We start from the raw sequence: 15,624 nt of genomic DNA, 5'->3' as shown, positions 1-15,624 counted from the left end.
AACACTGAAAAAAGAGTATTTTGTGAGAATGGAGCTAAAAATATATGAGGTGGAGATTCCCATTGCCCAGGCAATTCTTAATCCTTGGATGTCCCTTGTATGAGCTGGTAGCATGTTGGGAGATAAGAATGTAAATGAAGGAGTAGGTATTGGTGCAGTTGACACGCTGTGTATGGAAGAGTAGGAGGAGAACTGAGTCGAGCAGAAATGTGGATGATTTAATATAATTGTTTGCGAGTTAATCGTAGGTGCCCTGTGAAGAGAGGGAAGTCTGACTGAAGGTAGTATATCCAAGAGTAGAGTGAGTGATGATGTGTTGATAAAGGCAATGCGGCTACAGTGTGTAAAAGAGAGATTGGAACTGAGAATGAGTCCCAAGAGTTCTTAGAGGTGAATGAACATAGGTGTGGTTGCAGTGTATAGATGTAAGAAACAATGACTAGCAAGTTGGTAATGTTTGAGACCTGTTATAAAATATGATCGTGAGAGTTGCATTATTAAGTTTTTGAATTTTTGTATGAGCCAGGTGGTGAGAGTAAGACCGTGACTGTTAAAATTAGGAAGAGAGTAGAAGGTGTTCGAAGACCCTAGTGCAGATGCTGGGAGAGAAGGAAAATCTGTTGTTGTAGTGGAAGTTGCAGTATATGTAAGGTGTACAGAAAGTGTAATTAATGGCCCTTCCCATTGAGGTATAAATGCTGATTGTTGTTTGGAACGAGAGGCTCCCACTCAAATCCAACATTATAGAAATTATGTTAATTTACGATGTGTGTCGAAATGATGTAGATACCTGATGTGAGGTGAAATTTTAGGATGGAGGTGTGTGTGTGTGTGTGTGAGCACGTGGCCCATTCCCAAGCCATAGAATTAGTTATTTCAGTTTGTGTGGTAGAGAATAATGATAGTGAAGAAGTATTTATGTGTGACGGGATAAGAAGTTTTATTGGTACCCCTATTAGGCAAATGAGTTGTACTGATGTTGAGAACAGGAAATATTAAAAATATAGATGATGAAGGTGAAACTTGATGTTGGTAATGGAGAGTGGCTTTCTGGAGTGTGATTGTGTTAGTATTAAAATTTGTAGAAGTTATAAAGAGTCCAATTGTGGAGAGGTTATTAGCTATTGTGAAGTGAAATATAGTGAAAACTAGTTAATAAAGAGGGACTTGAGCGACCCTTGGTTATTGATAAGATTGTAAAGAAGGTTTATATTGTGTCTGGTTATTTTGTTTGTTGTGGCTTAGTGTAAAAGAATTTACCCTTTGAGATGTGTTATGGAGGTAGAAAGGTGTAGGAAGTACAGTCCCTTAATATTTAGAATATGAGAGGAAATGATATGGTGAAGACATCTAAAGTATGAGAGAGTGTGTACGAAGTAGTTGGTATGTGCGTGATGTGGAGGTTTATGAAATTGGAGTAATGTGACAGTTAGAAATGATGAAGGTAATGAAGTAGTGATGTTCCGGTTTTCCAAAGAATGGAGTAACCGATGGTGTATGGTTTGACGTAGAGTTAAAAATCTGAGTGAGGTGAAGTTGATGTTAAATTTTGTAGAGGTGGTATAATACAAGGTTGAAGAATGGTGCAGAGAAGATAAAAGAAGGTTGTGTCAGTGTAGTGGTTAATGTTTATATGAGGAAATAAAGCAGTACCCCAGAGAAAATGTAAAAACGTTAGGATTGAGGTGTGGTAGTGAAGAGGTGTGATGAAGTGAGGGCTAATTGCTGACAAAATAGAGTTTGGTGGTGAATGGTTTGTGAACTAATGTTGCCCCTGTATGTCCTGCCTACAAGATTTGAGTTTGGACAGTTAGTGATACGGTGATTTAGTAGTGTGTGTGACTTGACGAAATGATAATCCATAGAAGTGAATATGTATTGTCCCAGAGAGTAAAATATCCTTTGAAATTGGTAGATAGATGTACAAATAGAAGACCAATCAAATAATAATTCACTTTGGATGAAGTAGCTAGGATGAGAAAATTTAGAGTGAGTATAGGAAGGTAAAAAGAGAAAAAATAGATGTTGGTTTGATTGTTATGAAAGAAAGTTTGATCCCCCAGGAGATTGATCCCCTAAAAATTAGGATAGTTGATAAGGGTTTATAGGTTTATTCTCAAAATATTTGGAATGTTGGTGATGTGTATGGAATGTTGGTGATGTGTATGAGCTGAAAACACTGAAAAAAGAGTATTTTGTGAGAATGGAGCTAAAAATATATGAGGTGGAGATTCCCATTGCCCAGGCAATTCTTAATCCTTGGATGTCCCTTGTATGAGCTGGTAGCATGTTGGGAGATAAGAATGTAAATGAAGGAGTAGGTATTGGTGCAGTTGACACGCTGTGTATGGAAGAGTAGGAGGAGAACTGAGTCGAGCAGAAATGTGGATGATTTAATATAATTGTTTGCGAGTTAATCGTAGGTGCCCTGTGAAGAGAGGGAAGTCTGACTGAAGGTAGTATATCCAAGAGTAGAGTGAGTGATGATGTGTTGATAAAGGCAATGCGGCTACAGTGTGTAAAAGAGAGATTGGAACTGAGAATGAGTCCCAAGAGTTCTTAGAGGTGAATGAACATAGGTGTGGTTGCAGTGTATAGATGTAAGAAACAATGACTAGCAAGTTGGTAATGTTTGAGACCTGTTATAAAATATGATCGTGAGAGTTGCATTATTAAGTTTTTGAATTTTTGTATGAGCCAGGCGGTGAGAGTAAGACCGTGACTGTTAAAATTAGGAAGAGAGTAGAAGGTGTTCGAAGACCCTAGTGCAGATGCTGGGAGAGAAGGAAAATCTGTTGTTGTAGTGGAAGTTGCAGTATATGTAAGGTGTACAGAAAGTGTAATTAATGGCCCTTCCCATTGAGGTATAAATGCTGATTGTTGTTTGGAACGAGAGGCTCCCACTCAAATCCAACATTATAGAAATTATGTTAATTTACGATGTGTGTCGAAATGATGTAGATACCTGATGTGAGGTGAAATTTTAGGATGGAGGTGTGTGTGTGTGTGTGTGAGCACGTGGCCCATTCCCAAGCCATAGAATTAGTTATTTCAGTTTGTGTGGTAGAGAATAATGATAGTGAAGAAGTATTTATGTGTGACGGGATAAGAAGTTTTATTGGTACCCCTATTAGGCAAATGAGTTGTACTGATGTTGAGAACAGGAAATATTAAAAATATAGATGATGAAGGTGAAACTTGATGTTGGTAATGGAGAGTGGCTTTCTGGAGTGTGATTGTGTTAGTATTAAAATTTGTAGAAGTTATAAAGAGTCCAATTGTGGAGAGGTTATTAGCTATTGTGAAGTGAAGTACAGTGAAAACTAGTTAATAAAGAGAGACTTGAGCGACCCTTGGTTATTGATAAGATTGTAAAGAAGGTTTATATTGTGTCTGGTTATTTTGTTTGTTGTGGCTTAGTGTAAAAGAATTTACCCTTTGAGATGTGTTATGGAGGTAGAAAGGTGTAGGAAGTACAGTCCCTTAATATTTAGAATATGAGAGGAAATGATATGGTGAAGACATCTAAAGTATGAGAGAGTGTGTACGAAGTAGTTGGTATGTGCGTGATGTGGAGGTTTATGAAATTGGAGTAATGTGACAGTTAGAAATGATGAAGGTAATGAAGTAGTGATGTTCCGGTTTTCCAAAGAATGGAGTAAACGATGGTGTATGGTTTGAAGTAGAGTTAAAAACCTGAGTGAGGTGAAGTTGATGTTAAATTTTGTAAAGGTGGTATAATACAAGGTTGAAGAATGGTGCAGAGAAGATAAAAGGAGGTTATGTCAGTGTAGAGGTTAATGTTTATATGAGGAAATAAAACAGTACCCCAGAGAAAATGTAAAAAAGTTAGGAATGAGGTGTGGTAGTGAAGAGGTGTGATGAAGTGAAGGCTAATTGCTGACAAAATAGAGTTTGGTGGTGAATGGTTTGTGAACTATGTTGCCCCTGTATGGCTTGCCTACAAGATTTGAGTTTGGACAGTTAGTGATACGGTGATTTAGTAGTGTGTGTGACTTGACGAAATGATAATCCATAGAGGTGAATATGTATTGTCCCAGAGAGTAAAATATCCTTTGAAGTTGGTAGAGAGATGTACGAATAGAAGACCAATCAAATAATAACTCACTTTGGATGAGATAGCGAGGATGAGAGAATTTAGAGCGAGTATAGAAAGGAAAAAAGAGAAAAAATGGATGTTTGTTCGATTGTTATGAAAGAAATTTTGTTCCCCATGTAGATTGATCCCCTAAAAATTAAGATAGTTGATAAGGTTTTATAGGTTTATTCTCAAAATATTTGGAATGTTGGTGATGTGTATGTGCTGAAAACACTGAAAAGAGAGTATTTTGTGAGAATGGAGTTTAAAATGTATGAGGTGGAGATTCCCATTGCCCAGGCAATTCTTCTTCCTTGGATGTCCCTTGTGTGAGCTGGTAGCATGTTGGAGATAAGAATGTAAATGAAGGAGTAGGTATTGGTGCAGCTGATACGCTGTTTATGGAAGAGTAGGAGGAGACGTGAGTTGAGCAGAAATGTGGATGATTTAATATATTTGTTTGCGAGTTAATCTTAGGTGCCCTGTGAAAAGAGGGAAGTCTGACTGAAGGTAGTATATCCAAGAGTAGAGTGAGTGATGATGTGTTGATAAAGGCAATGCGGGTACAGTGTGTAAAAGAGAGATTGGAACTGAGAATGAGTCCCAAGAGTTCTTAGAGGTAAATGAACATAGGTGTGGTTGGAGTGTATAGATGTAAGAAACAATGACTAGCAAGTTGGTAATGTTTGAGACCTGTAATAAAATATGATCATCAGCGTTGCATTATTGAGATTTTGGAGTTTTGTATAAGCCAGGTGATGAGAGTAAAACCCGTGACTGTTTTTATTAGGAAGAGAGTAGAAGGTGTTCGAAGACCCTAATGCAGATGCTGAGAGAGAAGGAAAGTCTATTGTTGTAGTGAAAGTTGCAGTATATGTAAGGTGTACAGAAAGTGTAATTGATGGCCCTTCCCATTGAGGTATAAATGCTGATTGTTGTTTGGAACGAGAGGCTCCCACTCAAATCCAACATTATTGAAATTATGTTAATTTACAATGTGTATCGAAATGATGTAGATACCTGATGTGAGGTGAAATTTTAGGATGGAGGTGTGTGTGTGTGTGTGAGGACGTGGCCCATTCCCAAGCAATAGATTTAGTTATTTCAGTTTGTGTGGTAGAGAATAATGATAGTGAGGAAATATTTATGTGTGACGGGATAAGAAATTTTATTGGTACCCCTATTAGGCAAATGAGTTGTACTGATGTTGAGAACAGGAAATATTGAAAATGTAGATGATGAAGGTGAAACTTGATGTTGGCAATGGAGAGTGGCTTTCTGGAGTGTGATTGTGTTAGTATTAAAATTTGTAGAAGTTATAAAGAGTCCAATTGTGGAGAGGTTATTAGCTATTGTGAAGTGAAATACAGTGAAAACTAGTTAATAAAGAGAGACTTGAGCGACCCTTGGTTATTGATAAGATTGTAAAGAAGGTTTATATTGTGTCTGGTTATTTTGTTTGTTGTGGCTTAGTGTAAAAGAATTTACCCTTTGAGATGTGTTATGGAGGTAGAAAGGTGTAGGAAGTACAGTCCCTTAATATTTAGAATATGAGAGGAAATGATATGGTGAAGACATCTAAAGTATGAGAGAGTGTGTACGAAGTAGTTGGTATGTGCGTGATGTGGAGGTTTATGAAATTGGAGTAATGTGACAGTTAGAAATGATGAAGGTAATGAAGTAGTGATGTTCCGGTTTTCCAAAGAATGGAGTAACCGGTGGTGTATGGTTTGAAGTAGAGTTAAAAATCTGAGTGAGGTGAAGTTTATATTAAATTTTGTAAAGGTGGTATAATACAAGGTTGAAGAATGGTGCAGAGAAGATAAAAGAAGGTTGTGTCAGTGTAGTGGTTAATGTTTATATGAGGAAATAAAGCAGTACCCCAGAGAAAATGTAAAAACGTTAGGATTGAGGTGTGGTAGTGAAGAGGTGTGATGAAGTGAGGGCTAATTGCTGACAAAATAGAGTTTGGTGGTGAATGGTTTGTGAACTAATGTTGCCCCTGTATGTCCTGCCTACAAGATTTGTAGTTTGGACAGTTAGTGATACGGTGATTTAGTAGTGTGTGTGACTTGACGAAATGATAATCCATAGAAGTGAATATGTATTGTCCCAGAGAGTAAAATATCCTTTGAAATTGGTAGATAGATGTACAAATAGAAGACCAATCAAATAATAATTCACTTTGGATGAAGTAGCTAGGATGAGAAAATTTAGAGTGAGTATTAGAAGGTAAAAATAAAAAAAAATAGATGTTGGTTTGATTGTTATGAAAGAAAGTTTGATCCCCCTGTAGATTGATCCCCTAAAAATTAGGATAGTTGATAAGGGTTTATAGGTTTATTCTCAAAATATTTGGAATGTTGGTGATGTGTAAGGAATGTTGGTGATGTGTATGAGCTGAAAACACTGAAAAAAGAATATTTTGTGAGAATGGAGCTAAAAATATATGAGGTGGAGATTCCCATTGCCCAGGCAATTCTTAATCCTTGGATGTCCCTTGTATGAGCTGGTAGCATGTTGGGAGATAAGAATGTAAATGAAGGAGTAGGTATTGGTGCAGTTGACACGCTGTGTATGGAAGAGTAGGAGGAGAACTGAGTCGAGCAGAAATGTGGATGATTTAATATAATTGTTTGCGAGTTAATCGTAGGTGCCCTGTGAAGAGAGGGAAGTCTGACTGAAGGTAGTATATCCAAGAGTAGAGTGAGTGATGATGTGTTGATAAAGGCAATGCGGCTACAGTGTGTAAAAGAGAGATTGGAACTGAGAATGAGTCCCAAGAGTTCTTAGAGGTGAATGAACATAGGTGTGGTTGCAGTGTATAGATGTAAGAAACAATGACTAGCAAGTTGGTAATGTTTGAGACCTGTTATAAAATATGATCGTGAGAGTTGCATTATTAAGTTTTTGGGTTTTTGTATGAGCCAGGTGGTGAGAGTAAGACCGTGACTGTTAAAATTAGGAAGAGAGTAGAATGTGTTCGAAGACCCTAGTGCAGATGCTGGGAGAGAAGGAAAATCTGTTGTTGTAGTGGAAATTGCAGTATATGTAAGGTGTACAGAAAGTGTAATTAATGGCCCTTCCCATTGAGGTATAAATGCTGATTGTTGTTTGGAACGAGAGGCTCCCACTCAAATCCAACATTATAGAAATTATGTTAATTTACGATGTGTGTCGAAATGATGTAGATACCTGATGTGAGGTGAAATTTTAGGATGGAGGTGTGTGTGTGTGTGTGAGCACGTGGCCCATTCCCAAGCCATAGAATTAGTTATTTCAGTTTGTGTGGTAGAGAATAATGATAGTGAAGAAGTATTTATGTGTGACGGGATAAGAAGTTTTATTGGTACCCCTATTAGGCAAATGAGTTGTACTGATGTTGAGAACAGGAAATATTGAAAATATAGATGATGAAGGTGAAACTTGATGTTGGTAATGGAGAGTGGCTTTCTGGAGTGTGATTGTGTTAGTATTAAAATTTGTAGAAGTTATAAAGAGTCCAATTGTGGAGAGGTTATTAGCTATTGTGAAGTGAAATACAGTGAAGACTAGTAAATAAAGATAGACTTGAGCGACCCTTGGTTATTGATAAGATTGTAAAGAAGGTTTATATTGTGTCTGGTTATTTTGTTTGTTGTGGCTTAGTGTAAAAGAATTTACCCTTTGAGATGTGTTATGGAGGTAGAAAGGTGTAGGAAGTACAGTCCCTTAATATTTAGAATACGAGAGGAAATGATATAGTGGAGACATCTAAAGTATGAGAGAGTGTGTACGAAGTAGTTGGTATGTGCATGATGTGGAGGTTTATGAAATTGGAGTAATGTGACAGTTAGAAATGATGAAGGTAATGAAGTAGTGATGTTCCGGTTTTCCAAAGAATGGAGTAAACGATGGTGTATGGTTTGAAGTAGAGTTAAAAGTCCGAGTGAGGTGAAGTTGATGTTAAATTTTGTAAAGGTGGTATAATACAAGGTTGAAGAATGGTGCAGAGAAGATAAAAGAAGGTTGTGTCAGTGTAGTGGTTAATGTTTATATGAGGAAATAAAGCAGTACCCCAGAGACAATGTAAAAAAATTAGGAATGAGGTGTGGTAGTGAAGAGGTGTGATGAAGTGAGGGCTAATTGCTGACAAAATAGAGTTTGGTGGTGAATAGTTTGTGAACTAATGTTGCCCCTGTACGTCCTGCCTACAAGATTTGAGTTTGGACCGTTAGTGATACGGTGATTTAGTAGTGTGTGTGACTTGACGAAATGATAATCCATAGAAGTGAATATGTATTGTCCCAGAGAGTAAAATATCCTTTGAAATTGGTAGATAGATGTACGAATAGAAGTCCAATCAAGTAATAATTCACTTTGGATGAGGTAGCTAGGATGAGAAAATTTAGAGCGAGTATAGGAAGGTAAAAAGAGAAAAAATAGATGTTGGTTTGATTGTTATGAAAGAAAGTTTGATCCCCCCGTAGATTGATTCCCTAAAAATTAGGATAGTTGATAAGGGTTTATAGGTTTATTCTCAAAATATTTGGAATGATGGTGATGTGTATGAGCTGAAAACACTGAAAAAAGAGTATTTTGTGAGAACTGAGTTAAAAATGTATGAGGTGGAGATTCCCATTGCACAGGCAATTCTTAATCCTTGGATGTCCCTTGTATGAGCTGGTAGCATGTTGGAGATAAGAATGTAAATGAAGGAGTAGGTATTGGTGCAGCAGATACGCTGTGTATAGAAGAGTAGGAGGAGACCTGAGTTGAGCAGAAATGTGGATGATTTAATATAATTGTTTGCGAGTTAATCGTAGATGCCCTGTGAAAAGAGGGATGTCTGACTGAAGGTAGTATATCCAAGAGTAGAGTGAGTGATGATGTGTTGATAAAGGCAATGCGGGTACAGTGTGTAAAAGAGAGTTTGGAAGAAGGCATAGATTTAAGTAAAGTGAGAATGAGTCCCAAGAGTTCTTAGAGGTGAATGAACATAGGTGTGGTTGGAGTGTATAGATGTAAGAAACAATGACTAGCAAGTTGGTAATGTTTGAGACCTGTTATAAAATATGATCGTGACAGATGCATTATTGAGATTTATGAGCCAGGTGATGAGAGTAAAACCCGTGACTGTTTTTATTAGGAAGAGAGTAGAAGGTGTTCGAAGACCCTAATGTAGATGCTGAGTTAGAAGGAAAGTCTGTTGTTGTAGTGAAAGTTGCAGTATATGTAAGGTGTACAGAAAGTGTAATTAATGGCCCTTCCCATTGAGGTATAAATGCTGATTGTTGTTTGGAACGAGAGGCTCCCACTCAAATCCAACATTATAGAAATTATGTTAATTTACGATGTGTATCGAAATGATGTAGATACCTGATGTGAGGTGAAATTTTAGGATGGAGGTGTGTGTGTGTGAGGACGTGGCCCATTCCCAAGCAATAGAATTAGTTATTTCAGTTTGTGTGGTAGAGAATAATGATAGTGAGGAAGTATTTATGTGTGACGGGATATGAAGTTTTATTGGTACCCCTATTAGGCAAATGAGTTGTACTGATGTTGAGAACAGGAAATATTGAAAATGTAGATGATGAAGGTGAAACTTGATGTTGGTAATGGAGAGTGCCTTTCTGGAGTGTGATTGTGTTAGTATTAAAATTTGTAGAAGTTATAAAGAGTCCAATTGTGGAGAGGTTATTAGCTATTGTGAAGTGAAATACAGTGAAGACTAGTAAATAAAGAGAGACTTGAGCGACCCTTGGTTATTGATAAGATTGTAAAGAAGGTTTATATTGTGTCTGGTTATTTTGTTTGTTGTGGCTTAGTGTAAAAGAATTTACCCTTTGAGATGTGTTATGGAGGTAGAAAGGTGTAGGAAGTACAGTCCCTTAATATTTAGAATACGAGAGGAAATGATATAGTGGAGACATCTAAAGTATGAGAGAGTGTGTACGAAGTAGTTGGTATGTGTTGATGTGGAGGTTTATGAAATTGGAGTAATGTGACTTAGAAATGATGAAGGTAATGAAGTAGTGATGTTCCGGTTTTCCAAAGAATGGAGTAAACGATGGTGTATGGTTTGAAGTAGAGTTAGAACCCTGAGTGAGGTGAAGTCGATGTTAAATTTTGTAAAGGTGGTATAATACAAGGTTGAAGAATGGTGCAGAGAAGATAAAAGGAGGTTATGTCAGTGTAGAGGTTAATGTTTATATGAGGAAATAAAACAGTACCCCAGAGAAAATGTAAAAAAGTTAGGAATGAGGTGTGGTAGTGAAGAGGTGTGATGAAGTGAGGGCGAATTGCTGACAAAACAGAGTTTGGTGGTGAATGGTTTGTGAACTAATGTTGCCCCTGTATGTCCTGCCTACAAGATTTGAGTTTGGACCGTTAGTGATACGGTGATTTAGTAGTGTGTGTGACTTGACGAAATGATAATCCATAGAGGTGAATATGTATTGTCCCAGAGAGTAAAATATCCTTTGAAGTTTGTAGACAGATCTACGAATAGAAGACCAATCAAATAATAACTCACTTTCGGATGAGGTAGCGAGGATGAGAGAATTTAGAGCGAGTATAGAAAGGAAAAAAGAGAAAAAATGGATGTTTGTTCGATTGTTATGAAAGAAATTTTGTTCCCCCTGTAGATTGATCCCCTAAAAATTAGGCTAGTTGATAAGGTTTTATAGGTTTATTCTCAAAATATTTGGAATGTTGGTGATGTGTATGTGCTGAAAACACTGAAAAGAGAGTATTTTGTGAGAATGGAGTTTAAAATGTATGAGGTGGAGATTCCCATTGCCCAGGCAATTCTTGTTCCTTGGATGTCCCTTGTGTGAGCTGGTAGCATGTTGGAGATAAGAATGTAAATGAAGGAGTAGGTATTGGTGCAGCAGATACGCTGTTTATAGAAGAGTAGGAGGAGACCTGAGTTGAGCAGAAATGTGGATGATTTAATATAATTGTTTGCGAGTTAATCGTAGATGCCCTGTGAAAAGAGGGAAGTCTGACTGAAGGTAGTATATCCAAGAGTAGAGTGAGTGATGATGTGTTGATAAAGGCAATGCGGGTACAGTGTGTAAAAGAGAGTTTGGAAGAAGGCATAGATTTAAGTAAAGTGAGAATGAGTCCCAAGAGTTCTTAGAGGTGAATGAACATAGGTGTGGTTGGAGTGTATAGATGTAAGAAACAATGACTAGCAAGTTGGTAATGTTTGAGACCTGTTATAAAATATGATCGTGACAGATGCATTATTGAGATTTATGAGCCAGGTGATGAGAGTAAAACCCGTGACTGTTTTTATTAGGAAGAGAGTAGAAGGTGTTCGAAGACCCTAATGTAGATGCTGAGCTAGAAGGAAAGTCTGTTGTTGTAGTGAAAGTTGCAGTGTATGTAAGGTGTACAGAAAGAGTAATTGAAGGCCCTTCCCATTGAGGTATAGATGCTGATTGTTGTTTGGAACGAGAGGCTCCCACTCAAATCCAACATTATAGAAATTATGTTAATTTACGATGTGTATCGAAATGATGTAGATGCCTGATGTGAGGTGGAATTTTAGGATGGAGGTGTGTGTGTGTGTGAGGACGTGGCCCATTCCCAAGCAATAGAATTAGATATTTCAGTTTGTTTGGTAGAGAATAATGATGGTGAGGAAGTATTTATGTGTGACGGGATAAGAAGTTTTATTGGTACCCCTATTAGGCAAATGAGTTGTACTGATGTTGAGAACAGGAAATATTGAAAATGTAGATGATGAAGGTGAAACTTGATGTTGGTAATGGAGAGTGCCTTTCTGGAGTGTGATTGTGTTAGTATTAAAATTTGTAGAAGTTATAAAGAGTCCAATTGGGGAGAGGTTATTAGCTATTGTGAAGTGAAATACAGTGAAGACTAGTAAATAAAGAGAGACTTGAGTGACCCTTGGTTATTGATAAGATTGTAAAGAAGGTTTATATTGTGTCTGTTTATTTTGTTTGTTGTGGCTTAGTGTAAAATAATTTACCCTTTGAGATGTGTTATGGAGGTAGAAAGGTGTAGGAAGTACAGTCCCTTAATATTTAGAATACGAGAGGAAATTATATAGTGGAGTCATCTAAAGTATGAGAGAGTGTGTACGAAGTAGTTGGTATGTGTTGATGTGGAGGTTACGAAATTGGAGTAATGTGACTTAGAAATGATGAAGGTAATGAAGTAGTGATGTTCCGGTTTTCCAAAGAATGGAGTAACCGATGGTGTATGGTTTGAAGTAGAGTTAAAAGTCTGAGTGAGGTGAAGTTGATGTTAAATTTTGTAAAGGTGGTATAATACAAGGTTGAAGAATGGTGCAGAGATGATAAAAGGAGGTTGTGTCACTGTAGAGGTTAATGTTTATATGAGGAAATAAAACGGTACCCCGGAGAAAATGTAAAAAAGTTAGGAATGAGGTGTGGTAGTGAAGAGGTGTGATGAAGTGAAGCCGAATTGCTGACAAAATAGAGTTTGGTGGTGAATGGTTTGTGAACTAATGTTGCCCCTGTATGTCCTGCCTACAAGATTAGAGTTTGGACAGTTAGTGATACGGTGATTTAGTAGTGTGTGTGACTTGACGAAATGATAATCCATAGAGGTGAATATGTATTGTCCCAGAGGGTAAAATATCCTTTGAAATTGGTAGAGAGATGTACGAATAGAAGACCAGTCAAATAATAACTCACTTTGGATGAGGTAGCGAGGGTGAGAGAATTTAGAGCGAGTATAGAAAGGAAAAAATAGAAAAAATGGATGTTTGTTCGATTGTTATGAATGAAATTTTGTTCAACCTATAGATTGATCCCCTATAAATTAGGATAGTTGATAAGGTTTTATAGGTTTATTCTCAAAATATTTGGAATGTTGGCGATGTGTATGAGCCGAAAACACTGAAAAGAGAGTATTTTGTGAGAAGGGGGTGTACAATGTGTGAGGTGGAGATTTCCATTGCCCAGGCAATTCTTAATCCTTGGATGTCCCTTGTATGAGCTGGTAGCATGTTGGACATAAGAATGTAAATGAAGGAGTATGTAGTGGTGCAGCTGATACGCTGTTTATGGAATAGTAGGAGGAGACCTGAGTTGAGCAGAAATGTGGATGATTTAATATAATTGTTTGCGAGTTAATCGTAGGTGCCCTATGAAAAGAGGGAAGTCTGACTGAAGGTAGTATATCCAAGAGTAGAGTGAGTGATGATGTGTTGATAAAGGCAATGCGGGTACAGTGTGTAAACGAGAGATTGGAAGAAGGCATAGGTTTAAGTAAAGTGAGATTGAGTCCCAAGAGTTCTTAGAGGTGAACGAACATAGGTGTGGTTGGAGTGTATAGATGTAAGAAACAATGACTAGCAAGTTGGTAATGTTTGAGACCTGTTATAAAATATGATCGTGAGAGTTGCATTATTGAGATTTTGGAGTTTTGTATGAGCCAGGTGATGAGAGTAAAACCCGTGACTGTTTTTATTAGGAAGAGAGTAGAAGGTGTTCGAAGACCCTAATGCAGATGCTGAGAGAGAAGGAAAGTCTGTTGTAGTGGAAATTGCAGTATATGTAAGGTGTACAGAAAGTGTAATTGATAGCCCTTCCCATTGAGGTATAGATGCTGAGTGTTGTTTGGAACGAGAGGCTCCCTCTCAAATGCAACATTATAGAAATTATGTTAATTTACGATGTGTATCGAAATGATGTAGATACCTGATGTGAGGTGAAATTTTAGGATGGAGGTGTGTGTGTGTGAGGACGTGGCCCATTCCCAAGCAATAGAATTAGTTATTTCAGTTTGTGTGGTAGAGAATAATGATAGTGAGGAAGTATTTATGTGTGACGGGATAAGTAGTTTTATTGGTACCCCTATTAGGCAAACGAGTTGTACTGATGTTGAGAACAGGAAATATTGAAAATGTAGATGATGAAGGTGAACCTTGATGTTGGTAATGGAGAGTGCCTTTCTGGAGTGTGATTGTGTTAGTATTAAAATTTGTAGAAGTTATAAAGAGTCCAATTGTGGACAGGTTATTAGCTATTGTGAAGTGAAATACAGTGAAGACTAGTAAATAAAGAGAGACTTGAGCGACCCTTGGTTATTGATAAGATTGTAAAGAAGGTTTATATTGTGTCTGGTTATTTTGTTTGTTGTGGCTTAGTGTAAAAGAATTTACCCTTTGAGATGTGTTATGGAGGTAGAAAGGTGTAGGAAGTACAGTCCCTTAATATTTAGAATACGAGAGGAAATGATGTAGTGGAGACATCTAAAGTATGAGAGAGTGTGTACGAAGTAGTTGGTATGTGCGTGATGTGGAGGTTTTTTTGAAATTGGAGTAATGTGACAAATAGAAATGATGAAGGTAATGAAGTAGTGATGTTCTGGTTTTCGAAAGAATGGAGTAACCGATGGTGTATGGTTTGAAGTAGAGTTAAAAACCTGAGTGAGGTGAAGTTGATGTTAAATTTTGTGAAGGTGGTATAATACAAGGTTGAAGAATGGTGCAGAGAAGATAAAAGAAGGTTTTGTCAGTGGAGTGGTTAATGTTTATATGAGGAAATAAAACAGTACCCCAGAGAAAATGTAAAAAAGTTAGGAATGAGGTGTGGTAGTAAAGAGGTGTGATGAAGTGAAGGCTAATTGCTGACAAAATAGAGTTTGGTGGTGAATGGTATGTGAACTATGTTGCCCCTGTACGGCCTGCCTACAAAATTTGAGTTTGGACAGTTAGTGATACGGTGATTTAGTAGTGTGTGTGACTTGAGGAAATGATAATCCATAGAGGTGAATATGTATTGTCCCAGAGAGTAAAATATCCTTTGAAATTGGTAGAGAGATGTACGAATAGAAGAACAATCAAATAATAATTCACTTTGGATGAGGTAGAGAGGATTAGAGAATTTAGAGCGAGTATAGAATGGTAAAAACAGAAAAAATAGATGGTTTGATTGTTATGAAAGAAACTTTGATCCCCCTGTAGATTGATCCCCTAAAATTTAGGATAATTGATAAGGATTTAAAGGTTAATTTTCAAAATATTTGGAATGTTGGTGATGTGTATGAGTCGAAAACACTGAAAAGAGAGTATTTTGTGAGAATGGAGTTTAAAATGTATGAGGTGGAGATTTCCATTGCCCAGGCAATTCTTAATCCTTGGATGTCCCTCGTATGAGCTGGTAGCATGTTGGAGATGAGAATGTAAATGAAGGAGTATGTATTGGTGCAGCTGATAACGCTGTTTACGGAAGCGTAGGAGGAGACCTGAGTTGAGCAGAAATGTGGATGATTTAATACAATTGTTTGCGAGTTAATTGTAGAGTGAGTGATGATGTGTTGATAAAGGCAATGGGGGTACAGAGTGTAAAAGAGAGATGGGAAGAAGGCATAGGTTTAAGTAAAGTGAGAATGAGTCGTAAGAGTTCTTACAGGTGAATGAACATAGGTGTGGTTGGAGTGTATAGATGTAAGAAACAATGACTAGCAAGTTGGTAATGTTTGAGACCTATTATAAAATATGATTGTGGGAGTTGCATTATTGAGATTTTGGAGTTTTGTAT

The 15,624-nt window shown here is 37.3% G+C and overlaps 1 long non-coding RNA gene across 11 annotated transcripts in view; it reads left to right on the top strand.

Moving 5' to 3' along the window:
- The window catches only part of LOC126197336 (uncharacterized), a 168,996-nt gene that overhangs the window by 94,311 nt on the left and 59,061 nt on the right, over nt 1-15,624 (top strand). For all 11 annotated transcript variants that reach the window (XR_007539756.1, XR_007539708.1, XR_007539730.1 and 8 more), the window contains exon 5: nt 5,130-5,440. This is a non-coding gene — a long non-coding RNA (uncharacterized LOC126197336). The remainder of the gene's footprint in view (nt 1-5,129; nt 5,441-15,624) is intronic.

The sequence above is a fragment of the Schistocerca nitens genome, chromosome 1 (genome assembly GCF_023898315.1).
Source record: "Schistocerca nitens isolate TAMUIC-IGC-003100 chromosome 1, iqSchNite1.1, whole genome shotgun sequence".
Taxonomy (NCBI): Eukaryota; Metazoa; Arthropoda; class Insecta; order Orthoptera; family Acrididae; genus Schistocerca; species Schistocerca nitens.
Note: the sequence above shows the minus strand (reverse complement) of the source record. Positions and strands in the feature narration are given on the sequence as shown.